This window comes from Magnolia sinica, chromosome 14, assembly GCF_029962835.1.
Source record: "Magnolia sinica isolate HGM2019 chromosome 14, MsV1, whole genome shotgun sequence".
Classification (NCBI taxonomy): domain Eukaryota; kingdom Viridiplantae; phylum Streptophyta; class Magnoliopsida; order Magnoliales; family Magnoliaceae; genus Magnolia; species Magnolia sinica.
Genome location: NC_080586.1, coordinates 17,843,806 through 17,871,257, shown reverse-complemented (window position 1 = coordinate 17,871,257; position 27,452 = coordinate 17,843,806).

The following is a 27,452-nucleotide window of genomic DNA, read 5'->3' as shown; positions in this document are numbered from 1 at the left end:
TTTAAACTCAAATTAGAACCTAAAACCCTTGATTGAGTTGTTGGACATTGAACATTTCAATATCAAGAAAAGCGATTTTATGGGCTACATCAAAGAGCGTCTTCAGAAGAAGATAAGTATTATTCTTTATTTATTTTTGGTTTCTTGAGATATCCAGAAAACCTCTGTATTGGTTTTGACTAATATATTCAGAAAATCTCGACGTAGGGTTTCGATTGTGATAGCCCATTTGAAAACACAACTGTATAGGTTTTAATGTGAACCTGAGAAAACTTTGATTATTAGTAAACGTCAATATCACGTGGGTTGTGATTATTGGGAGTGGAGTAGGTGTAGTTGTTTGAGAATAGTTGGTGTACACACCGAACCACTATAACTCCTGGTGTTTTGTGGTGAATGATGGATGTGATGTATATGTGTTGAATAGTTGTAATATTTTTATGGACATGTGGTGAATGCTTGTAAGAGATAGCTTTCTTTCATTTTTCTCTTGTTTTAGTTTGTGATCTTGATCCTTACTAAGTTTAAGAAATCAGGTTGTCCTACCTAAAACATTTGTTTTTAGTGTAAGGTTGTCCCTTGAACAAGGTTTGAAATACTTTCTCAATACTATTACAATTGAGATTTCTGATTAATTCTGATTTATTTAATCTTTTAGTTCTTTAATTTTTAAATTGGTATAGTCCTATTCACCTCCCCTTTAGGACTGAGAGCTCGCCCCTTTCAGTTTTTATATTATTTATTTATGGTGTGGTCCCTTCATTCATCCAATCTTTATGGTAAGATATCTATTGGGAGAGACTGGGCGTCGTATTTGTTAATTCGGTATTCACAATTATCAATTTTATCAATCTCTTAGGGAAAAAAGAAAGGCAATTTTTGTTTTACTCCTGCGACAACACTTTCTAGATTCAAATTTGAGAAATTTACGACTGTGGACCCCACCTTTTATCCATTGGATATTCTTGAAACAATACAAACTTAACATACTCACTTAGACCTCCTCGTACGGACGACAAATTCCAGGACGAAAATACCCCTCCTTTTCACAAAAACGGATTGGCTACTCTGCCTGCCAACCGCCAATGGCGAATCGTCGTGGTCTGTGGGCCCCACCATGATTTATGCTTTTCATCCATGCCGTCCATATATTTTTCCAGATCATTTTATGGTATGAGACAAAAATTGAGGTATATCCAAATCTTAAGTGTACCACATTACAGGAAACAGTGTTGAATGTGCGTCAACCATTAGAAATCCTCCCCCGTCTAAGTTGGGGCCCACTGTGATGTTTGTGAGAAATCCTCCCCATCTAAGTTCATTCATAGGGTCACAAACACCTACATGAAGAGGAAAAACAAATTTCATAATGATCCAAAACTTCATTAACCCCTGAAAGGGTTTCAATGGTAGACGTTCAATTCCCCACTGCCTTTTACAGTGTGGTCCACTTGATAGTTAGATCATCTTTTTTTTTTTTCTCAAGCCTTAATATGAGCTCACCAAATAGATGGACGGTTTGGATATAACACAGACATCATGATGGGACCCACGAAAGCAACCTAGCAAAAAAAAAAAAAGGCATAGACAGCCGCGGCACTACCGCCGGTTCGGCGGCGGTGCCGCGGCTGTCTGGTAGTTTTTTTTTTAATAGAGAGAACTTTTTTTCTCCTACATTTTTCTCTAATACATAATTATGTAAATATGTATATATAAGTATATAAAAATATTTTTCTATCTTTTAATTCATTTCTTTGTCTATTTATTAAACAAGCATAAATTAGAATGTTTTTTTCTCTTTTTTTTACACATGCACACACACCCTCATGCACTCACACTAGTGGAATTTCACCACGTATGGATACTCGAACACTTGACCGGGTGTTGAAACTCCTAAGAGTTTACCACCCGAGTAAGAGTAAGAATCCTAAACTAGCAGGGGAAGCATGAAAATTAGTGGAGCAAGCATGTAAATGAGTGGGGCAAGCATGAAAATCAGCGGGGAAAACTAAAAAATCAGCGAGGCAAACCGAAATATGAGCGGGGCAAACTAGAAAAACAGCGGGGGAAACATGAATTGAGCGGGGGAAACATGAATTGAGCAGGGGAAACATGAAAATGAGTGGGGGAAACTAGAAAATCAGCAAGGCAAACTAGGAAATCAGCGGGGCAAACATGAAAATGAGTGGGGGAAACTAGAAAATCAGCAAGGCAAACTAGGAAATCAGCGGGGCAAACATGAAATTGAGCGGGGCAAACTAGAAAATCAGTGGGGGAAACTAGAAAATCAGCGGGGCAAACATGAAATTGAGTAGGGGAAACTAGAAAATCAACGGGGCAAACATGAAATTGAGAGGGGAAAACTAGAAAATCAGCGGGGCAAACATAAAATTGAGCGGGGGAAACTAGAAAATCAGCGGGGCAAACTAGAAAATCAGCGGGGCAAACATGAAATTGAGTGGGGGAAACTAGAAAATCAGTGGGGCAAACTAGGTAATCAGCGGGGCAAATTAGGTAATCAGCGGGGCAAACATGAAATTGAGCGAGGGAAACTAGAAAAGCAGCGGGGCAAACATGAAATTGAGAGGAAAAAACTAGAAAATCAGTGGGACAAACATGAAATTGAGCGGGGGAAACTAGAAAATCAGCGGGGCAAACTAAGAAATCAGTGGGGCAAACATGAAATTGAGTAGGAAAAACTAGAAAATCAGTGGGGCAAAATAAAAAATCAACGGGGCAGACTAGGAAATCAGCGAGGCAAACATGAAATTGAGCGGGGGAAACTAGAAAATTAGCAGGGCAAACTAGAAAATCAGCAGGGCAAACTAGAAAATCAGCAGGGCAAACATGAAATTAAGCAGGGAAAATTAGAAAATCAGCGGGGCAAACATGAAATTGAGTGGTGGAAATTAGAAAATCAATGGCGAAAACTAGAAAATCAGCGGAGCAAACTAGAAAATCAGTGGGGCAAACTAGGAAACCAGCGAGGTAAACATGAAATTGAGTGGGGCAAACTAGACAATCAGCGAGGCAAACTTAATAGATAATTTCATGGCTTGAGCCGATATATCTAAACGTATCCAATGTTCAAATGGACCACACCAAATGAAATTTTGAATTGAACTTCTAATGTTGATCATTTCTTAGGGGCCACAGAAGTTTTGGATCAAGCTTATAATTGTGTTTTCTATTAATCCATGTCTATGTGATCTTATGAATGCGTTTGATAATAAACAAACATCATTATTGGGCCCACTATGGTTTCAATGGTGGAAATAATTATCCCCACTATTTCCCATGGTATGATCCACTTGATCTTTTGATATGCTTCAATTTGGGGCTAAACCGCTAAAATTAGATAGAAGAATGGATAGACAGCGTGGATATACTACATATATTCAATGTGAGCCCAACTGAGTTTACTTAGTATAATGGGAGCGTACTAACTCCCTCGCTCAATTTCATGTTTGCCCCGCTGATTTCCTAGTTTGCCCCGCCGATTTTCTAGTTTCCCCCGCTCAATTTCATATTTTCCCCGCTGATTTTCTAGTTTGTCCCGCTCAATTCCATGTTTGCCCCATTGATTTCAGTCCCATTTCTTTTATCTCTTTCCATTGCGTTGCTTTCACTGTTGCCGTTTTCACCCCCTTTCTTCATTCCGTTCCAGTAAGGGCCTATTTGGTCGGGAGAATCCCATGGGATTAGGAGGGATGGGATGGATTTTAAGGCAATGATGGTGGTGCTAGTGGATTGGAAAAAGATTCATGGGATTGCTATATCTCGAGACAAGTTCCTTGGGTCTATTTGGCACGTCCAGCATATCTCGAGATTTTACCTTCCAATCCGTCCAACCAAGGGATGAGATCAATTTTAAGGTAATAATGGTGATGTTAGTATATTGTTTTAAGATCCATGGGATTGCTGATACATGTCCTTTTAAACGTAGACCTATGTTTGCCTCGCTCAACTTCATGTTTGCCTCGCTCAATTTCATGTTTGCCCCGCTGAATTTCCAATTTGACCGTGAACTGATTGAAATTGACCACGAATTGAATGAAATGGATTTTCGACCATCAACCCGATGGAATCTTGGAAAATAACGAGGTTGGTTGGCTAAATTAGCTTCTCCTACCCCAAAATCATTTGTGGTACTTTAAGTATATCATTCTAGTTTAGGAGATATGCTTGAAAAAAAAAAATAGACAAAGAAATGAATTAAAAGATAGAAAAATATTTCTGAGAGAACTTTTTCTCCCTTGCATTTTTCTCTAATACATAATTATATAAATATGCATATATAAGTATATAAAAATATTTTTTTATCTTTTAATTCATTTCTTTGTCCATGTATTCAACATGCATATCTCCTAAATTAGAATGATTTGTTTTTCTTTACACATGCACACACACCCCCACACACTCACACTAGTGGAATTTCACCACCTATGGATATCGAACGCTTGATCGGGTGTTGAAACTCCTAAGAGTCTACCACCCGAGCAAGAGTAAGGATCCAAACTAGAATGATTTGCCTAACGTACCATATATGATTTTCATGCAAACATGAAAATGAGTGAGCAAACATGAAATTCAACGGGGCAAACATGAAAATGAGAGGGCAAGCATGAAAATTAGCGGGGCAAACATGAAAATGAGCGGGCCAAACATGAAAATGAGCGAGGCAAGCATGAAAAAGAGCGGGGCAAACATGAAAAAGAGCGGGGTAAACTAGAAAATCAGCGGGGGAAACATGAAAAGCAGCGGGGCAAACTAGAAAAATAGCGGGGCAAACTGAAATATGAGCGGGGCAAACTAGAAAATCAGCGGGGGAAACATGAAAATCAGCGGGGGAAACATGAAAAGCAGCGGGGCAAACTAGAAAATCAGCGGGGGAAACATGAAAAGCAGCGGGGCAAACTGAAATATGAGCGGGGCAAACTAGAAAAACAGCGGGGCAAACTAGAAAATCAGTGGGGGAAACATGAAAAGCAGCGGGGCAAACTAGAAAATCAGCGGGGGAAACATGAAAAGCAGCGGGGCAAACTAGAAAAACAGCGGGGCAAACTGAAATATGAGCGGGACAAACTAGAAAATCAGTGGGGGAAACATGAAAATCAGCGGGAAAAACTAGAAAATCAGTGGAAAAAACATAAAAAGCAGCAGGGTAAACTAGAAAAACGGCGAGGCAAACTGAAATATGAGTGGAGCAAACTAGAAAATCAGCGGGGGAAACATGAAAATCAGCGGGGGAAACATGAAAAGTAATGGGGCAAACCAGAAAATCAGCGTCCCTTTTTCTATATTTAGAATGGTTTATAATAGTTCCATTCATTTTGAGAAATCATTTTAGGACATGAGACCAAACATGAGGTGGATCCAAAACTCAAAGTGGGCTACACAAGAGATGAGAAATCCACACCATCCTTTTTTCTATATTTAAAATGGTTTATAAAAGTTTCAAATTTAAAACAGCTTAAAACCATTCCTAAATCAAAGATAGAACCATTCTAAATTCACAATTTTGGTATAGTGACAAAATTATCTGTATACCAAGAGTCATATTAGGAGGCCCTTATCTCTCTTTTAAGATTTTACAAATACCTATATGCAACTGTTGGAAAGAAACCTCATTTTTCATGACATGCTCTCTTGAGTCTTTTTCGTCCCTCGTCAATATAACAAATTCATGATACACAAACTCAATTACAACAAGTTACCTGTCAACAAGTTCACAAAACCATGATCCCTATATCTTGGAATGCTAGTATGAAAATCTCGTTGTAGAACATCAATCCAAGCTGCAAATATGGACTCTTTTAACTGAGCCCACTTGAGGATTTACCGATTTTTTCAAAAGGAATTATAAGGTCCATGCCCAACTATACAAGTTTGATGGATCTAACTGTGATAGCACCCCAAACTCACATAGATTTTAAAGTTGCTACCCTTAAACCTTAGACACTTCTTTAGTTGAACGTTGACCATTACATAGTTTTATGCTACTAATTAGAACATTAAGATTATCTTATTGAAATTTTTTATACTACTCTTTCCGAAATGAGACTGAACAGACCAGTCCAAATCATGGATGGACGATGTGGATTCCTCACAAACATCACAGTGGGCCCCACCTAACATCCTAACTTCCTCTAAAGGTCTCCATTATCCGTGCTCGACCTCAAATCCCAAACCATTCTCTCGCCCCAAACCCTTAACTCTTGTTCTTCCTCTCGTTGCGCCTCAAAGCCCCGAAGCCCCAAACCCTCTTCTCTCTCTCTCTCTATTGGCATTTTCAGGTATTTTCTTTATATGAGCTTTGATTTGTTTTCATTTTCTCTCGAAATTGAGGGATTTTTCTTCGCTATCTTCGATTTTCAGCTGATAAAACCCTTTTCTCTCTCTCTCTCTCTGGGGTGAATTTTCTCTCATTTTCAAGTTTGCCTCATTGATTTTCTAGTTTGCCCCACTCATATTTCAGTTTACCCTGCTCATATTTCAGTTTGCCCCGCTGATTTTCTAGTTTGCCCCGCTCATTTTCATGCCTACCCCACTCATTTTTATGATTACCCCACTCATTTTTCATGCTTGCCCTGCTCATTTTCATGTTTCCCCCGCTAATTTTCTAGTTTACCTCGCTCATTTTTATGTTTCCCCCGCTGATTTTCTAGTTTCTCCCACTCATTTTCATGTTTCTCCCACTTTTTTTCTAAAAGGAGGGCGATGCCTCTAAAACTTTTGATAAATGAACAAACTATATACAAAGAACATTTTCAAGTGGGCTCTACAAAAAACATCGGGCCTCACCTATCATATCTGCTATTCATAGAAAGAGAAACGAGAAAAAATGTGTTAAGCTGCCCCTCAATGGGCATAAACACTACTAGGAAGACACCACCTCACTCACCAACAACACAGAGGCAAATCCGACTCCTCCACTCTTCGACCTTCTTAAAATCCCACGGGCCGAAGTGACCACTCTCCCTACATACAATATTTCACTTATACAAACCAACCAGCTGCCACACCTTCCCATCTAGCCCTCCCAACTTCTAACCATAGACCATAGTCTACTGCTATGATCTCACATCCAAGACCCTAAACCAACCTTAGTGACAACACCTCCAAGGGAAGGCCCACCACAACAACACATAGGCAGCATCCACTAGAAGAAGTAGAGAAGATAGACTGAAGCAGAGAATCATGAAATTGAGCAGGGAAAACTAGAAAATCAGCGGGGCAAACAAGGAAATCAGTGGGGTAAATTAGAAAATCAGCGGGGCAAACTAGAAAATCAGCGGGGCAAATTAGGAAATTAGTAGAGGAAACATGAAAATCACTTTGAATGTATGTAGTATATCCACGCCGTCCATCCATTTCTCTATCTAATTTTAGCGGTTTAGCCCCAAATTAAAGCATATCAAAAGATCAAGTGGATCACACCACGGGAAATAAAGGGCATAATGATTTCCACCGTTGAAACCATAATGGGCCTAACAGTAATGTTTGTTTGTTATCAAACCTATTCATAAGATCATACAGACATAGATTAATAGAAAAAACAATTATAAGCTTGATCCAAAACTTCTGTAGCCCCTAAGAAATGATCAACAATAGAAGTTCAATTCAAAATTTTATTTGGTGTGGTCCATTTGAACATTGGATAAGTTTAGATTTATCGGCTCAAGCCATGAAAATATTTGTTAAGTTCGCCCCACTGATTGTCTAGTTTGCCCTATTGAATTTCATGTTTTCCTTGCTCAATTTCATGTTTGCCCCACTAATTTCCTAGTTTGCCTCGCTGATTTTGTAGTTTGCCCCGCTGATTTTCTAGTTTGCCCCTCGAATTTTCTAGTTTGCCCCGCTGATTTTCATATTTGCCTCACTAATTTTCTAATTTGCCTCACTGATTTTCTAGTTTGCCCCACTGATTTCATAGTTTGCCCCGCTAATTTTCTAGTTTGCCCCACTGATTTTTTAGTTTGCCCCGCTGATTTTCTAATTTGCCTCGCTGATTTTCTAGTTTACCCTCCTGATTTTATAGTTTCCTCCACTCAATTTCATGTTTGCCCCTCTGAATTTCTAGTTTGCCCCCATCAATTTCATGTACGACTGAAAGTTAGGCGGGTTCAACCTGACCAACCTGTGACCGACTCAACATTAGGTTAGGCTTGGGCGGGATATATCAGGTCCGATCTCAAGCTTGGGCTATACAAACACCAACCCGATAAAACTTAAGTTGGGTTTGGGTTGAGGTCTCAGGTTACCTGACCCAACCCGAACCCAATCAATATATTAGTTACTTATAAATTATAATTGAGTGTGGATTGTATGTGTAGAAGGTACACTAGTGATGTCGGGTCTCATTTGTCCACGTCATTTCCAAGGACTTAAGCTAACAAGATATGTCAGATTTTTCTCTCCTAAATAGACATGTATGCACTCGACCAACCTAATCGACCGGTCGAGCCCTCTTGGGTTGGGCTTGGGTTGAGAATTCTCAACCCAAGATTGGGTTGGGTTAGGTCAAGGTTTAGGTATAGGAACCTTGGGTTGGGTTAGGGTTGAGCACCAACCCGAACCAACCGGCCCGACTTTCAGCCCTAATTTCATGTTTGCCCTGCTCAATTTCATGTTTTACCCGCTAAATTTCTAGTTTTCCCCACTCAATTTTATGTTTTCTTCGTTCAATTTCATGTTTGCCCCGTTGAATTTCCAATTTGACCGCGAAGTGATTGAAATTGACCACGAACTGAATGAAATGGATTTTCGGACATCGACCCGATGGAATCTTGGAAAATAACTAGATCGGTTGGCTTAATTAGCTTCTCCTACCCTAAAATCATATATGGTACATTAAGTAAATCATTCTAGTTTAGGAGATATGCTTGTTAAATAAATAGACAAAGAAATGAATTGAAAGATAGAAAAATATTTTTATATACTTATATATACATATTTACTTAATTATGTATTAGATAAAAAAGTAAGGGAGAAAATTTTCTCTATGTAAAAAAAAAAAACACAGCTCGACCTCATGGGACGGACTCGTGAATATATATATATATATATATATATATATATATATATATATATATATATATATATTTTGCTATGTTATTTTTGTAGGTCCCATCATGAGGTCTACGTTATATCCAAACTGTTCATCTATTTAGCGAGCTCATATTAAAGCTTGAGACGAAAAATAAGATAGATTTAACTATCAAGTGGACCACACTGTAAAAGGCAGTGGGGAATTGAACGTCTACCATTGAAACCCTTTTAGGGGTTACAGAATTTTGGATCATTATGAAATTTGTTTTTCCTCTTCATAAAGACCTTTGTGACCTTATGAATAGATTGGATGGAAAATAAATGTCATGGTGGGTCCTACAAAATTTTTAACAAGTTGTTTAACACTTAGCAAATTTTGATCTAAGTTACAAACAAGTAAGTTTTCTTTTAAATACTTGTCCCCTTTCTTGGTTTCAATAGCAATTGTCCATTTTCCATTGGCTTATACAATAACACCATTTACCAAACAAACTTGTGATTTGATGGATGAGTCGATATTTATGAATATCCAATCATCACCTATCATATGATTGATATATCCATTGTCCAAGTACCATGTATCTTCATTTTGCGTGACTGAATATTGACATGCAAAAAGCATGTTTTTCTTTCCAACTTTTTTGTAGAGAATTTTGTACCTTACTAATTGTTTTTAAATTGACAATCCTTATTCATGTGCCCAAATATTTTACAATTAAAACACTAAGGTTAACCTCGATTTCAATAGTCCCTTTCAATATGGCTATACTTTTTGTATCTTTCCAGAGGTCTCTCTTAGAGTGACCGAGGAAATATCACCTAAACCTACTCGTCAATGCAGTCTGCCCATGAGGACACACACTAATAGCAACTCCCTTGCAGCGGCATCGACAACTGATCCTCAACCTGCCATTTACTGTCCAAATAATCACTACGCCAAAACTGTGAAAAAAGGACGGTCCAAAACCGTCTCAAATGATCAAAAAGGATGGTCATGGACCGTCGCATGGGCCGTCAAATTTTAACGTGTCGTATTACTTAAAGGACGGTCGAAAACCGTCATTCTTATTGATGAAAAAAGGACGGTCGTGGACCGTCCTTAAAAAGAACGGTCGTGGACCGTCTCTGATGAGCCTTCAAAGGACGGCCATAGATCGTCCTTTAAAAGGACGATCATGGACCGTCCTTAAAAAAGACTGTCATGGACTGTCTCTGATGAGCCTTCAAAGGACGGCCATCGATCGTCCTTAAAAAGGACTGTCATGGACCGTCTCTTATGGGCCTTCAAAGGATGGCCATGGACCATCCTTTAAAAGGACGGTCATGGACCGTCCTTAAAAAGGACTGTTATGGACCGTCTCTTATGAGCCTTCAAAGGACGACCATAGACCGTCTTTAAAAAGGATGGTCATGGACCGTCCCTTATGAGCTTCAAAGCACATTTTCAAATTTAAGAGGGTCCATATACACCTGTTACAATATATTTCATCGTATTCTTCCTGATATACACCTGTTATAAAATATATTTCATCGTATTCTTCCTGATATACACTTGTTATATAATATATTTCATCATATTCACATTCACATCCATCTAAGTCCAACATAAACTACATTCATCCAAACATAAACTACATCCATCCAAACACAAACAATCTTATCCACATTACATTCATCCACGCATAAATACATATAAATTTAACATCATAAATAATTTTTTAAAAAAAAGGAAAAAAATTAGCAACAATTTTCTTTTTGTCTTTCATCTGGAAAAAAAAAATATTAAACCAACAAAACATTATAATTCAGAATCAAGAAGAATTGCATAAACTTCTTTTAAAAAGTGGACACTTTTTTAAAATAAAATTGATCAATAAAATAAAACTAATGCAAGCAAATAATGCAAAAAAGTGTTTCAATTCAAGTTAATAGAAACAACAACAAAAATTAAAGCTTTGTAAAAAGAGGCATGTGTTAAAAGGGATACATTCTTGTTTCTTGCCATGTGATTGGGCTACATTATTACAGCAATTGGATTTAGGTTTTCAAGTTTAGGTTTAGGTTTAGGTTAGGGAGTTGAGATTAGAATTAGGTGTAGGTCTATGTTTAGGGATTTGCGAATACATTTAGGTTTTAGGTTTAGGTTGATGATTTAGGTTTTAGGTTATAGGTTTAGGTTTAGGTTTTAGGTTATAGGTTATAAGTTTAGGTTATAGGTTATAGGTTAAGGTTTAGGTTATAGCTTTTGGTTTAAGTTTAGGTTAAGGTTTAGGTTTAGGTTTAGGTTTTTGGTTTAGGTTAAGGTTTAAGTTTTAGTTATAGGTTATAGTATATAGGTTATAGCTTTAGGGAATTGAGAAAAGGTTAAGGTTTAGGTTAAGGAAATCAGGTCCGGGTTCGGGATCGGGTTTAGGTTTGGGTTTTCGAGTTTAGGTTTAAGTTTAGGTTAGGTAGTTGAGAATAGGATTAGGTGTAGGTTTAGGTTTAAGGATTTGAGAATACATTTCGGTTTTAGGTTTAGGTTTAGGTTTAGGTTTTAGGCTTAGGTTTAGGTTATAAGTTTAGGTTATAAGTGCAGGTAATAGGTTTAGGGAATTGAGAATAGGTTAAGGTTTAGGTTTAGGAAATCGGGTTCGACTTCAGGATCGGGTTTAGGTTTGGGTTTTCAAGTTTCGGTTTAGATTTAGGTTTAGGGATTTGAGAATACATTTAGGTTTTAGGTTTAGGTTTAGGTTATAGGTTATAGGTTTAGGTTTAGGTTTAGGTTTAGGTTATAAGCTATAGGTTTAGGGAATTGAGAATAGGTTAATGTTTAGGTTTAGGAAATCGGCTTCGGGTTCGGGATCGGGTTTAGGTTTGGGTTTTCAAGTTTAGGTTTAAGTTTAGGTTAGGGAGTTGAGATTAGGATTAGGTGTAGGTTTAGGTTGAGGGATTTGAGAATACATTTAAGTTTTAGATTTAGGTTTAGGTTATAGGTTATAGGTTATAGGTTTTAGGTTAAGGTTTAGGTTTAGGTTTAGGTTTAGGTTTAGGTTATAAGCTATACGTTTAGGGAATTGAGAATAGGTTAAGGTTTAGGTTTAGGAAATCGGGTTCGAGTTCGGGATTGGGTTTAGGTTTGGGTTTAGGTTATAAGCTAAACCTAAACATTAGGTTTTAGGTTTAGGTTTAGGTTATGTGTTATAGGTTGAGGTTATAAGTTATAGGTTAAAGTTTGAGTTTAGGAAATCGGGTTCGAGTTTGAGATCGGGTTTAGGTTTGGGTTTTCAAGTTTAGGTTTAGGTTAGGGAGTTGAGATTAGAATTAGGTGTAGGTTTAGGTTTAGGGATTTGAGAATACATTTAGGTTTTATGTTTAGGTTTAGGTTATAGGTTATAGGTTTAGGTTTAGGTTTAGGTTAAGGTATAGGTTTAGGTTTCGGTTTAGGTTATAAGCTATAGGTTTAGGGAATTAAGAATAGGTTAAGGTTTAGGTTTAGAAAATCGGGTTCGAGATCGGGTTTAGGTTAGGGTTTTCAAGTTTGGGTTTAGGTTTAGGTTAGGGAGTTAAGATTAGGATTAGGTGTAGATTTAGGTTTAGGGATTTGAGAATACATTAGGTTTTAGGTTTAGGTTTAGGTTATAAGTTATAGGTTTAGGTTAAGGTTTAGGTTATAAGCTATAGGTTTAGGGAATTGAGAATACATTAAGGTTTAGGTTTAGGAAATCGGGTTCGGGATCGGGTTTAGGTTTGGGTTTTCAAGTTTAGGTTTAGGTTTAGGTTAGGGAGTTGAGATTAGGATTAGGTGTAGGTTTAGGTTTAGGGATTTGAGAATACATTAGGTTTTAGGTTTAGGTTTAGGTTATAGGTTATAGGTTTAGATTTAGGTTTAGGTTAAGGTATAGGTTTAGGTTTCAGTTTAGGTTATAAGCTATAGGTTTAGGGAATTGAGAATAGGTTAAGGTTTAGGTTTAGGAAATCGGGTTCGGGTTCGGGATCGGGTTTAGGTTTTGGTTTTTAAGTTTGGGTTTAGGTTTAGGTTAGGGAGTTGAGATTAGGATTAGGTGTAGGTTTAGGTTTAGGGATTTGAGAAAACATTTAGGTTTTAGGTTTAGGTTTATGTTATAGGTTATAGGTTTAGGTTTAGGTTTCGGTTTAGGTTCTGAGCTATAGGTTTAGGGAATTGAGAATAGGTTAAGGTTTAGGTTTAGGAAATCGAGTTCGAGTTCGGGATCGGGTTTAGGTTTTGGTTTTCAAGTTTGGGTTTAGGTTTAGGTTAGGGAGTTGAGATTAGGATTAGGTGTAGGTTTAGGTTTCAGGATTTGAGAATACATTAAGGTTTAGGTTTAGGTTTAGGGATTTGAGAATAGGTTTAGGTTATAGGTTTAGGTTTAGGTTTAGGGATTTGAGAATAGGTTTAGGTTTAGGTTTAGGTTTAGGTTTAGGTTAAGGTTATATGTTAAGGTTAAGGTTATAGGTTTGGGTTTAGGTTAAGGTTATAGGTTTAGGTTTAGGTTAGGTTATAGGTTTTTGGTTAAGGTTTAGGTTATAGTTATAGGTTTTGGGATTTGAGAATAGGTTTAGGTTATAAGTATAGGTTTAGGTTAGGTTATAGGTTAAGGTTTAGGTTTAGGAAATCGGGTTCGGGTTCAGGATCGGGTTTAGGTTTTGGTTTAGGTTAGGGAGTTGAGATTAGGATTATGTGTAGGTTTAGGTTTAGGGATTTAAGAATACATTTAGGTTTTAGGTTTATGTTTAGGTTATATGTTAAGGTTTAGGGAATTGAGAATAAGTTAAGGTTTAAGTTTAGGAAATCGGGCTCGGGTTCAGGATCGGGTTTAGGTTTGGGTTTTCAAGTTTAGGTTTAGGTTTAGGTTAGGGAGTTGAGATTAGGATTAGGTGTAGGTTTAGGTTTAGGGATTTGAGAATACATTTAGGTTTTAGGTTTAGGTTTAGGTTATAGGTTATAGGTTTAGGGTTTAGGTTTAAGTTATAGGTTATAGGTTTAGGGTTTAGGTTTAGGTTAAGGTATAGGTTTAGGTTTCAGTTTAGGTTATAAGCTATAGGTTTAGGGAATTGACAATAGGTTAAGGTTTAGGTTTAGGAAATCGGGTTCGGGTTCGGGATCGGGTTAGGTTTGGGTTTTCAAGTTTGGGTTTAGGTTTAGGTTAGGGAGTTAAGATTAGGATTAGGTGTAGGTTTAGGTTTAGGGATTTGAGTATACATTAAGGTTTAGGTTTAGGTTTAGGGATTTGAGAATAGGTTTAAGTTATAGATTTAGGTTTAGGTTTAGGGATTTGAGAATAGGTTTAGGTTATAGATTTAGGTTTAGGTTTAGGGATTTGAGAATAGGTTTAGGTTATATGTTAAGGTTAAGGTTATAGGTTTAGGTTTAGGTTAGGTTATAGGTTTTTGGTTAAGGTTTAGGTTATAGTTATAGGTTTTGGGATTTGAAAATAGGTTTAGGTTATAAGTATAAGTTTAGGTTAGGTTATAGGTTAAGGTTTACGTTTAGGAAATCAGGTTCGGGTTCAAGATTGGGTTTAGGTTTAGGCTTTCAAGTTTAGGTTTAGGTTTAGGTTAGGGAGTTGAGATTAGGATTAGGTGTAGGTTTAGGTTTAGGGATTTGAGAATATATTTAAGTTTTAGGTTTAGGTTTAGGTTATAGGTTATAGGTTATAGGTTTAGGTTTAGGTATAGGTATAGGTTTAGGTTTCGGTTTAGGTTATAAGCTATAGGTTTAGGGAATTGAGAATAGGTTAAGGATTAGGTTTAGGAATTCGGGTTTGGGTTCGGGATCGGGTTTAGGTTTTGTTTTTCAAGTTTGGGTTTAGGTTTAGGTTAGGGAGTTGAGATTAGGATTAGGTGTAGGTTTAGGTTTAGGGATTTGAGAATACATTAAGGTTTAGGTTTAGGTTTATGGATTTGAGAATAGGTTTAGGTTATAGGTTTAGGTTTAGGTTTAGGTTTAGGGATTTGAGAATAGGTTTAGGTTTAGGTTTAGGTTTAGGTTTAGGTTAAGGTTATAGGTTTGGGTTTAGGTTAAGGTTATAGGTTTAGGTTTAGGTTAGGTTATAGGTTTTTGGTTAAGGTTTAGGTTATAGTTATAGGTTTTGGGATTTGAGAATAGGTTTAGGTTATAAGTATAGGTTTAGGTTAGGTTATAGGTTAAGGTTTAGGTTTAGGAAATCGAGTTCGAGTTCAGGATCGGGTTTAGGTTTGGGTTTTAAGTTTAGGTTTAGGTTTAGGTTAGGGAGTTGAGATTAGGATTAGGTGTAGGTTTAGGTTTAGGGATTTAAGAATACATTTAGGTTTTAGGTTTAGGTTTAGGCTATAGGTTATAGGTTTAGGTTTAGGTTTAGGTTTAGGTTATAAACTATAGGTCTAGGGAATTGAGAACAGGTTAAGGTTTAGGTTTAGGAAATCGGGTTCAGGTTTGAGATCAAGTTTAGGTTTGAGTTTTCAAGTTTAGGTTTAGGTTTAGGTTTAGGTTAGGGAGTTGATATAAGGATTAGGTATAGGTTTAGGTTTAGGGATTTGAAAGTACATTTAGGTTTTAGGTTTAGGTTTAGGTTATAGGTTATGGGTTTAGGTTTAGGTTTAGGTTAAGGTTTAGGTTTAGGTTATAAGCTATAGGTTTAGGGAATTGAGAATAGGTTAAGGTTTAGGTTTAGGAAATCAGGTTCGGGTTCAGGATCGGGTTTAAGTTTGGGTTTTCAAGTTTAGGTTTAGGTTTAGGTTAGGGAGTTGAGATTAGGTTTAGGTATAGGTTTAGGTTTAGGGATTTGAGAATACATTTAGGTTTTAGGTTTAGGTTTAGGTTATAGGTTATAGGTTTAGGTTTAGGTATAGGTATAGGTTTAGGTTATAAGCTACAGGTTTAGGGAATTGAGAATAGGTTAAGGTTTAGGTTTAGGAAATCGGGTTCGGGTTCGGGATCGGGTTTAGGTTTGGGTTTTCAAGTTTAGGTTTAGGTTTCGGTTAGGGAGTTGAGATTAGGATTAGGTGTAGGTTTAGGTTTAGGGATTTGAGAATACATTTAGGTTTTAGTTTTAGGTTTAGGTTTTAGGTTATAGGTTTAGGTTATAGGTTATAAGTTTAGGTTATAGGTTATAAGTTAAGTCATAGGTTTTCGTTTAGGTTAAGGTTATAGGTTTAGGTTTAGGTTTGAGTTTAGGTTATTAGTATAGGTTTTGGGATTTGAGAATAAGTTTAGGTTAAGATTATAAGTTTAGGTTAAGGTTGTAAGTATAGGTTATAGGTTTAGGTTAAGGTTTAGGTTTAGGTTATAAGTATAGCTTTTGGGATTTGAGAATAGGTTTAGGTTAAGGTTATAGGTTTAGGTTAAGGTTATAAGTATAGGTTTAGGTTATAGGTTAAGGTTTAGGTTTAGGTTTAGGTTTAGGTTATAAGTATAGCTTTTGGGATTTGAGAATAGGTTTAGGTTAAGGTTATAAGTATAGCTTTTGGGATTTGAGAATAGGTTTAGGTTTAGGTTTAGGTCATAAGTATAGGTTTTGGGATTTGAGAATAGGTTTAGGTTAAGGTTATAAGTATAGGTTTAGGTTATAGGTTAAGGTTAAGGTTTAGGTTATAAGTATAGCTTTTGGGATTTGAGAATAGGTTTAGGTTAAGGTTATAAGTTTAGGTTAAGGTTGTAAGTATAGGTTATAGGTTTAGGTTTAGATTATAAGTATATCTTTTGGGATTTGAGAATAGGTTTAGGTTAAGGTTATAAGTTTAGGTTAAGGTTATAAGTATAGGTTTAGGTTATAGGTTAAGGTTTAGGTTTAGGTTATAAGTATAGGTTTTGGGATTTGAGAATAGGTTTAGGTTAAGGTTATAAGTATAGGTTTAAGTTATAGATTATAAGTATAGGTTTTGGTATTTGAGAATAGGTTTAGGTTAAGTTTATAATTTTAGGTTAAGGTTATAAGTTTAGGTTAAGGTTATAGGTTAAGGTTTAGGTTTAGGTTATATAGGTTTTAGTATTTGACAATAGGTTTAGGTTAAGGTTATAAGTATAGGTTTAGGTTATATAGCTACGTTTTGGTATTTGACAATAGGTTTAGGTTAAGGTTATAAGTATAGGTTTAGGTTATAGGTTAAGGTTTAGGTTTAGGTTATAAGTATAGCTTTTGGGATTTGAGAATAGGTTTAGGTTAAGGTTATAAGTTTAGGTTAAGGTTATAAGTATAGGTTTAGGTTATAAATATAGGTTTTGGGATTTGAGAATAGGTTTAGGTTAAGGTTATAAGTTTAGGTTAAGGTTATAAGTATAGGTTTAGGTTATAGGTTAAGGTTAAGGTTTAGGTTAAAGGTATAGCTTTTGGGATTTGAGAATAGGTTTAGGTTATAGGTTTAGGTTTCGGCTGTAAGTATAGGTTTTGGGATTTGAGAATAGGTTTAGGTTATAGGTTTATGGTGTGGTTTAGGTTAAGGGTGTGGTTTAGGTTAAGGGTGTGGTCCCTGCAAATACAGATATAAACACGGCCTGCTTTAATTGGCCAGGCCCTTCCAATGTTGTCCATAGAAAATAGATAGCTTCATCATGGTCATAACAGCGGTTCCCATCTTTCAGGGACCCCCGCTCATCCAGATAGCTCCGACGCACATCCGGGTCTGCTCCATTAATTTCGAGCAAATACATAAACACGGCCTATTTAAATGGCCAGGCCCCTCCAATGTTGTCCATAGGAAATAGACAGCTTCATCATGGTCATAATAGTGGTACCCACCTTCTAGGGTCCCCCGCTCATCCGAATAGCTCTGACGCACATCCGGGTCTGCTCCATTAATTTTGAGCAAATACATAAACAGGGCTTGTCCAAATGGCCAGGCCCCTCCAATGTTGTCCATAGAAAATGGACAGCTTCATCATAGTCATAACAGCAGTTCCCACCTTCCAGGGACCCCCGCTCATCCGGATAGCTCCGATGCACATCCGGGAATGCTCCATTAATTTCGAACAAATACATAAGACATTCTCAAGATTCTCATATATTACCTTAATCAAGATTCTGTCCTGTATCATTGCTGCAGTTCTACTGAGCATACCAACACAAAAAGCCGCCTTGCTTCTGGGCAATCTATTGGCATTCCCTCCCTTACCTAACATTATACAACATGAACGAAACTTATTATTAGAAAATAATATGAAATACTAGCGAAAACATATAAGTGTGGATGAACCAACAAGAAGACTTAACTCGCTTATGATTTGAAGCGAATAATAGCCAAAATGAGAAAAAAAATGGAAATATATGAAATATTTGAAGTGAAATCAACTCATTCATTACTGGAAACCAAACAGACCTTGACTTTTTTAAACTCATCTATATCATGGCATGTAATTAAAATACTAATATTAACTAAGTCATGTGTTATCTCATCCTCAATCACACCACTAAATCATACATAGCCCTATAAAATATCATGAATTCCCAACCGCACCCCTATCCAGACACCTTGAAGCATGTGCAATTCCCATCCCTATTACTTCAATTGCAAGAATGTTGGTTCTAAAATGCATACCATATAAAGTACTTGTTAACAACTTTGAGGGCAACTGATTAATTTCTCATCCACATTGCCTCATCGTCATAACTGGTTCAGAAATTTTGTTAAGAAAGAGTCTACACTAACAGATACAATTGATAAATATTATAATAATGTGTCTGTCATGTACAACTGAATATATGACACACTCCATGACATTGTAGTTGACTGAAAAGGGTTGATTTAAAAATTTAAAATAAAATAAATAAATAAATAAAATCAGGTTGTGTTTTCTGTTTATTGTGTTATCTATTAAAAAAAAGATGATGTACTTCAGTTTTTAGCAATTTAGTAAAAAAGGAAGCATTTCAATTCTGATGCTCTGCTTTTAGTCTTTCTGCAATGATAAGATACCAATACCCTCGTTCTTAATTAACCAAGTCATAGAGATTTGAAATAATTTAGATATTGCATTGAATAGGTCTGTTCGAGGTTTGGGTTGAGTATGGGTGTAACTCACCTGTTTAAAAGCTTCGAAAAACAAATTGATTGATTACTAGAGAAGCTCAGCACGTTTTCCCATATCTAATCAAGTTTTCACTTGCCTGGGTTTGAGCAACTTCCTTTGAAACTTGAGCAGAACCTAAAATCCAATTTTTGGGCTTGTCGGTGTTTTTATCTTTCCAAAGCATTGAAGGTTCAACTAAAATTCAAGTCTAACCCCACTCCAGACCCATTGTTTTCTCCATATCTCCTAGATCCAAAGATTTTATTCATTAGTGACTTAACCAATAACACATGTGACCAACCCAAATTTGGATATTCCACTTCAGTTGACCATCCATCCAACAAACAAGTATAGAAACATATCGGAGACCAAAAAAGAAAAAGAAAAAGGAGTAAGCTTCTTCAAAACAAAACATGAAGAAGAAAAAAAATTGCATCAACAATGTATCGGCACTACTACTTCAGATAATCTGCTAAATTCATTGAAGCCCTATAATATGCTGAGAGGAATGCTATGGCAATGCACACAAGGCAAGACCGTCGAAACAATTTGCAGTCCACGTGTCTACTGGTAAATACGTGAACATTCCCTGATCTTTTACCAGGTGGGTCCCATTGTGAACATGCCCTAGCATAAAAATCAGGTTGATCCACTAATCAGGAAGGCAACACATGCACATATTACATTAAATGTCGATCTTTTTTTTCTAAGCACCCTTTTTACTCAACCATATGTGGACAGGTAGGTGGGCAATACTGGCCTGATTTTCAGGCCAGAACATTACAATGCTAGGCCCCATCTGATGAATGGCAGTGATCTCCAACAGTGCCAGGTTGGCATGTGCCAGGAATTGCTTGCTTCTTCAATTTGCCCATGCAGAAATTGCATTAGCGCCTCTTACTTGCTCAATTACACACGCACACACACACACACACAAAAAAAAAAGAAAAAAAAAATAGAGACAGACAGACAAGAAGACATGGGAAAAAAAAATAGGAAAAACAAATTCCATATCTTTCTATTTGATCAGTGACAACTAAAAAAAAAAGGAAGAGGAATTTGTTGTAAATTAAACATCCCAAAAATTACAATTTACTTAATTCCTCTAATTTGAAATAAATATATGTGTGTGTGTGTGTGTGTGTGTGATAAAATGCCAATAAAAAAAATTTAAAAAAAATAAATCTTCCAACGTCCTCTTTCACCATCCACTTAAAAAAGGGTTACAGTTTCAAGCATCAAAATCCACTGGAATCCCATAGATTTACAGTTCCAAACATAAAAACCCACTGAAATTCACTAATATCCTCCAGTTTTTTAAAATTACCTTCACAAAGCCTCTTTTTCAAAAAAAAAAAAAGAAAGAAAGATGGATTATTCAAGGATCTACAGTTTCGAACGTCGAAAATTTCACTAATATGCCAAAAAATATCCTCAATTTCTTTAAAATTAAAAAATAAAAAACAAAAACAAAAACATTTTCGTTTTCTCTTAATAAAACCAAAATGCAAGAGATTAAATCAAAGATTTACAGTCTCCAATACAAACAAGCAATCAATCTCACTACAAAACAAAACCCTAACATCAACCTCTCAATCTGAAATCAACTCAGTCAAAGAAAGAACATGGATTAACGTAATTTTCAACGGATTTGTGTGAAAATACCGCAAAATGATTCGATCTCGAAGCTCTTTTGCATCGAGAAATTGAAAGGAGGAAGAATTTCTTACGATTTTTCGGATCTGAGCTTCTCTCTTGAAAGCCTCGCGAGAGAGAGAATGAGTGCCTTCATCATTGCACGAAGAACCAACTACTGAAGCTGCCATGGATTCTAACAGCTGCTGAGAGGAGGAGAAGACGGACCAGATCTGGGTTAGGGAACGGAGGGAGAGAGCGAGAGCGAGAGCGAGAGAGAAAGAGAGATTTGTGAATTGGGGTTTTTTGGGCGCGGCTTTGTTTTTGAGCACGCGCCCAAATTTAGGCTGGGTCTGGTATGGCTCTGTGGGCCCCACCATGATGCGTGTCAAACATCTAACCCATCAGTCAGATGCACCATCCCATAGTGGGCCCAGGGATTAAAAATAAAATCAATTTATGACTTTTGTGAGCCACACCACATACAAATGTTGAGAGGGGTTACCCTCCATTAAAACATTCATAATTATTTTTTGGGCCCACCGAGATGTGGACCATAAATCCAGCCCATCCATTATGTGTGCGCCACTTGGATGAGGGGTCATACCAAGTTTCAGACGCATCCAAATTTCATGTGGGGCCCACCAAGTGCTTTTATATGTTTTAGGCATGTCTTCACATGATTTTAGATGGTATGGCCCATCGGAGTTCCGTATACAGCTGATTTTTGGGATATCCCATAATTTAAAGGGGACCCATCAAATGCACGGTTTTGATGTTTGACACATATCATGGTGGGGCCCACACAGATTGACCTCATGGAGACGACATGGATTAAACACAAAGGTCAAGCTGTGTGGGCCCCACCATGACATGTATCAAACATCAACACCGTGCATTTGATGGGTCCCCTTTAAATTATGGGATATGCCAAAAATCGGCCGTATACAGAACTTAGGTGGGCCATACCATTTAAAATCATGTGAAGAAATGCCTAAAACATATAAAAGCACTTGGTGGGCCCCACCTGAAATTTTTATGCATTTGAAACTTGGTCTAACTCCTCATCCAAGTGGGACACACATAATGGATAGGCTAGATTTGTGAACCACATCTCGGTGGGCCTAACAAATGATTATGAATATTTTAATGGAGGGTAACCCCTCTCAACTTTTGTATGTGGTGTGGCCCAAAAAAGTCACGGATTGACTTGATTTTTAAACCCTAGGCCCACCATGGAATGGTGCATCTGACTGATGGGGTAGATGTGGGCCCACTTTGATTTATATATTGTATATCCATATGATCCATTTGTTTTGCCAACTCATTATAGGATATGAGCCCAAAAATGAATCATATTCAAATATTAGGTGGACCACACCACATGAAAACAATAGTGATTGGTTATCCATCATTAAAATTGTCGTAAGGCTAACTGTACTTCTTTTTTTTTTTTACATGGAGACTATAATTCTTCTTCAAAAGACAATGTTTAACAAGTTCAACTACTGCTACAATAAGGGCAGATACTTCATAACCATGAAGAATGAGTAAATATTTCTATTTTTATTTTTTTTTATTTTTTTATTTTTTTTATAGGAATAGGATTCCTTAGAATTTCACAAACAAAGGGAGAAATCCGAATTATAAAAGAGATTTTAACATCAAAGCTGGGAAAAAAAAAAGGAATGTGATACTGAAACACCCAAATCCAGATGGACAAAAAACCATCAAATCCCAAAACAAAAGGACATAAATGAAGAGAAAACATAAACATCAACTTGATCCAAAACTTCTATTAATGTTATTTTTAATGGTGGATGTTTAGTCCCTACTTTGTAGTCCACTTAAGCTTTGGACCTGCCCTATTTTTTGGTTAATATCTTAAAATGATCCGAGAAAAGTGTTGAACGGTATGGAGAAAGTCAATCCATGACTTAAGTGGGCCAAGAGCTTAAAAATAAAGTCAATCCATGACTTGGGTGGGCCACACCACATAATATAATGGAGAGGGGTTTCCTTAAAACATTCATAATCATATATTGGGTCAGCCTAAATGTGATTCATATATCCAACCCACTCATTATGTGTGTCCCACTTGGATGAGGGGTCGGGCCAAGTTTCAGCTGCATCCAAAACTCAGGTGGGCCGCATACAAATCATTTAATGTCTTCACATAGTTTTAGATGGTATGGCCCACTTGAGTTTTGTGTACTGATGATTTTTGACATATCTCATAATCTAAAGGGGACACATCAAATCCACGGTGTTGATGTTCGACACACATCATGATGGGGCCCACAAAACTTACTAACATCAATTCTTAGGTTCTCACGAGGTCAGTAAGTTGGGTCACAATTCTGACCAGAATATTTGGCCCATTTTATATATCTGGTCCATTCACTCTATTTTACTAGTCAATACTCTGAATTTGACTAGTTACTCGCCTCAATCAGACTACATATGAGAAAAGATATTAGGTATACCAAGATTTGATCAACAATTTCTGTGAAATTTGATTTAAACATCTGAAGTTATTTACTCTTCAATTTGAACTGATTAGATTGTCCAAAAACAGTTAAATGTTGTTCATAATATCAAAAATATATGAATGAATAGAAAGCACAAACATCAGCTTGATCCAAAACTTCTATGGCCTCCAAGAAATTTGAAATGGTAGAGGTTCAATCACACTATTTCCTGTGGTGTGGTCCACTTGAGCTTTGGATATGCTTCCTTTTTATTCTTTAGACCTCAAATTATCTGTTAACATGGATGAATGGAGTGGATAAAATAAACAAATAACAGTGGACCCCACAGAGTTGACTTTGGCAAGGGTAACAAGTAACTCACCTAAATGTAGTAGAGAAGGGTTTCCTTAAAACATTCATAATCACATATTGGGCCTACCTAAATGTGATTCACAAATCCAACCCACTCATTATGTGTGTCCCACTTGGATGAGGGGTCAGACCAAGTTTCAACCGCATCCAAAACTCATGTGGGCCCCACCAAGTGCTTCTATATTTTTAGGATGTCTTCACATAGTTTTAGATAGTTGGCCCACTTGAGTTTCGCATACAGATGATTTTTGAGATATCTCATAACCTAAAGGGTACACATCAAATCCACAGTGTTGATGTTCGACACACATCATGATGGGGCCCACAAAACTTACTAACATCAATTCTTAGGTTCTCACGAGGTCAGTAAGTTGGATCACAATTTTGACCAGAATATTTGACCCATTTTACATGTCTGGTCCATTCACTCTATTTTACTGATCAATACTCTCAATTTGACTAGTTACTCGCCTCAATCAAGCTACATATGAGAAAGATATTGAGCATACAAGATTGATCAACAATTTCAGTGAAATTTGATTTAAACATCTGAAGTTATTTACTCTTCAATCTGAATTGATTAAATTGTCCAAAAATAATTAAAGGTTCAATTAGTGGATGTGCCTAATAATTTAGTAATTTTATTTTTCACAAATAAATTTAACATTTTTTTTTTCAAAATGTATACTTTTTTTACTCTTTTAACTAAATATCATTTTTATTATAAATAAATTTAACATTTTTTTTTACAAAATTTAGTTCTCTTTTTTAAAAAATATATATTTTTTACAATTTGTCAATTTTTTCACAATTTTGTTTAATTTTTAAATATTTTTTTTTCAAAATATCATTTTTTAATCTCACTTTTGTTATATAACTTTTTAATTTTTCTTGTCAAAATACAAAATCTAGTTTTCTTTTTTAAAAAATATATATTTTTATAATTTGTCAATTTTTTTCACAATTTTCTTTAATTTTTTAAATTTTCTTTTTCAAAATATCATTTTTTAAATCTCACTTTTGTTATAGAACTTTTTAATTTTTCTTGTCAAAAAATAAAATCTAGTTTTCTTTTTTTAAAAATATATTTTTTTACAATTTGTCAATTTTTTCGCAATTTTGTTTAATTTTTAAAATTTTCTTTTTCAAAATATCATTTTTTATCGAATTTTTTTTTCAAAATTATCAACATTATTCAAAGTTCTAATTTTATTTTTCCAAAATCTAGATTTTTATAAAATTACAGTTTTTTTTTTCCAAATTTAAATTTTTCATAAACATTGTTAATTCTTTTTCTAAGCTTCTCAACTATTTTTTTTTTCATAATTCTTAAATTTTTAGAGTTTCTTAATTTTTGACATTAGCATTGTCCGTGGCAGGGATATAAGACGATTTAGGGCCGTCTCTAATAGAGACAGTCTTCGACAGTCTCCAATAGAGACGGTCATTGACAGTTTGTAATAGAGACGGTCGTAAACCGTCTCCAATAGAGACAGTCATAGACAGTCTCTAATAAAGATGGTCTTTGGCAGGGCTATGAGACGGCTAAGGACCGTCTCTAATAGAGACGGTCTTTGACAGTCTCAGATTACAAGTACAGGACGGCCAATGACCGTCTCTAATTCAGACAGCCAACGACCGTCTCAGATGATCGTATATAAGACGGTCAAAGACCGTCTCTAATATGGACGGCCAATGACCGTCTCAAATGAACGCATATAAGACGGTCAATGACCATCCTAAACGATTTGTGGACTTTCAAATTTTTAAGACAATATTAAGGACGGTCAGGAGCCGTCTAAAAGTTTAGAGACGATTTGTGGCCGTCTCTAAAGCGTCTTTAAACCAAGCAATTTTAGAGACGGTCCAGAACCGTCTCCAAATTCGTCTTTTTTTTCCATTTTTCACGTAGTGAATCCCCTTCTCGCACCTATTGTGACAACGGTACCTCACCGTTAATGTACCAGATCCAGAAAGAGGACCCATTGTCTCAGTTTCAGAAAGCTAAGGGTGCTGGTGGAGTGGCTAAAAATGAAAATGGAACCAAGCATCATATGTATACCAGGAGGAAATTGTACAAAGCCTCGCTACCTAATCTGGTGCAGAGCCAATGGGACAGGGTTGTGATGTTCAGGGAGATAGAAGAGAATTGGAATGGGAGACTTAGAAAATTAAATCTACGAGATGAGATATCAAGACAACTTATTCATGTATAACATCCTTATTTGGAATGCACGTGGGGTGGGGAACGCTTCCACAATCAAAACTCTTAAAAGACTCATCAGAAATTTTCAGCCATGCATTTTAGCTATTCTTGAGCCAATGCTCCATGACCAAAAGCATGTCAATTTGGGGTTCAAACTGGGATTCCATTCCTCACTCTCGAATGCGGCCTAGGGAGGGAAGGTATGGATTTTCTACTACTCTCTTTCATTTGACATTCTCTCTACATCTAGTCAGATGTTATCTATCATGGTGGAGCTCCAAGATAGAGTAGATAAGGTTTTGGCATCGATTGTTTATGCCAAGTGTTCGCGGACGCTGAGAAGACAACTATGGGAGGAATTGGCTGGTTTAGGAGCTGACTGCACGATCCTCTGGGTTGTGTGTGGAGATTTTAATGTTGTCTTAGCCCCTGTGGAGAGGAGAGAGTCCTCACTACAAGAAAGAGGGTTTTTAGCGACGAAACACATTTTCGTCGCCAAAAGTCACTTTTAGCGACGAAATAATTTTTCATCGCCAAAAGTGTACTTTTAGCGACGAGACTTTTAGCGACGAAAATTTTCGCAGCTAAAAATCATGGATGAGACTTTTAGCGACGAAAATTTTCGTCGCTAAAGGCTGCAAACAACTTTTCCAAAAAATCGAATGGATTACTTTTAGCTACGAAAATTTTCGTAGCTACAAATCCTGGATGAGACTTTTAGCGACGAAAATTTTCGCCGCGAAAGGGTGCAAACGATTTACTTTTAGCTACGAAACTTTTCGTAGCTAAATATCGTAGATGAGATTTTTAGCGACGAAAATTTTCGTCGCCAAAGGCTACAAATAATATCTCATGGATTACTTTTTGCTACGAAACTTTTCGTAGCTAAAATTTGTGAATGAGATTTTTAGCGACGAAAATTTTCGTTGCCAAAGGCTAGAAACAATTTTTCAAAAAATTGAATGGATTACTTTTAGCTACGCAACTATTCGTATTTAAAATCATGGAATAGACTTTTAGCGACGAAAACTTTCGTCGCTAAAAGCTGTAAGAAGGATTTAAGATTACGTTTAGCTACGAAAAGTTTCATAGCTAAAAAACCTGGATGTGACTTTTAACGACGAAATTTTTCGTTGCTAAAGGCTGCAACAATTTTAAAAACGTGGATAAGACTTTTAGCGAAGAAAATATTCGTCGCTAAAGACTTTTACCTACGAAATATTTCGTAGGTAAAAGTCTCTTTATATATATATATATATATATATATATATATACACCTGTTAGAATATAATTCATCATATTCTTCCTGATATACACATGTTATATAATATATTTCATCATATTCACATTCACATCCATCTACACTCAAACTATGTAAATTCATCCAAACATAAACTACATTCATCCAAACATAAACTGCATCCATCCAAACGCAAACAATCTTATGGAAAAAAAACAAATGAAAAGAGAGAGAACATATGAGAGGTGATCCAGACAAATGAAAAGAAATCAGGTTTAGGTTATACGTTATAGGTTATAGCTTTAGGGAATTGAGAATAGGTTAAGGTCTAGGTTTAAGAAATCAGGTTCTAGTTCGGGTTCGGTATCGGGTTTAGGTTTGGGTTTTTAAGTTTAGGTTTAAGTTTAGGTTAGGGAGTTGAGATTAGGATTAGGTGTAGGTTTAGATTTACGGATTTGAGATTACATTTAGGTTTTAAGTTTAGGTTATATA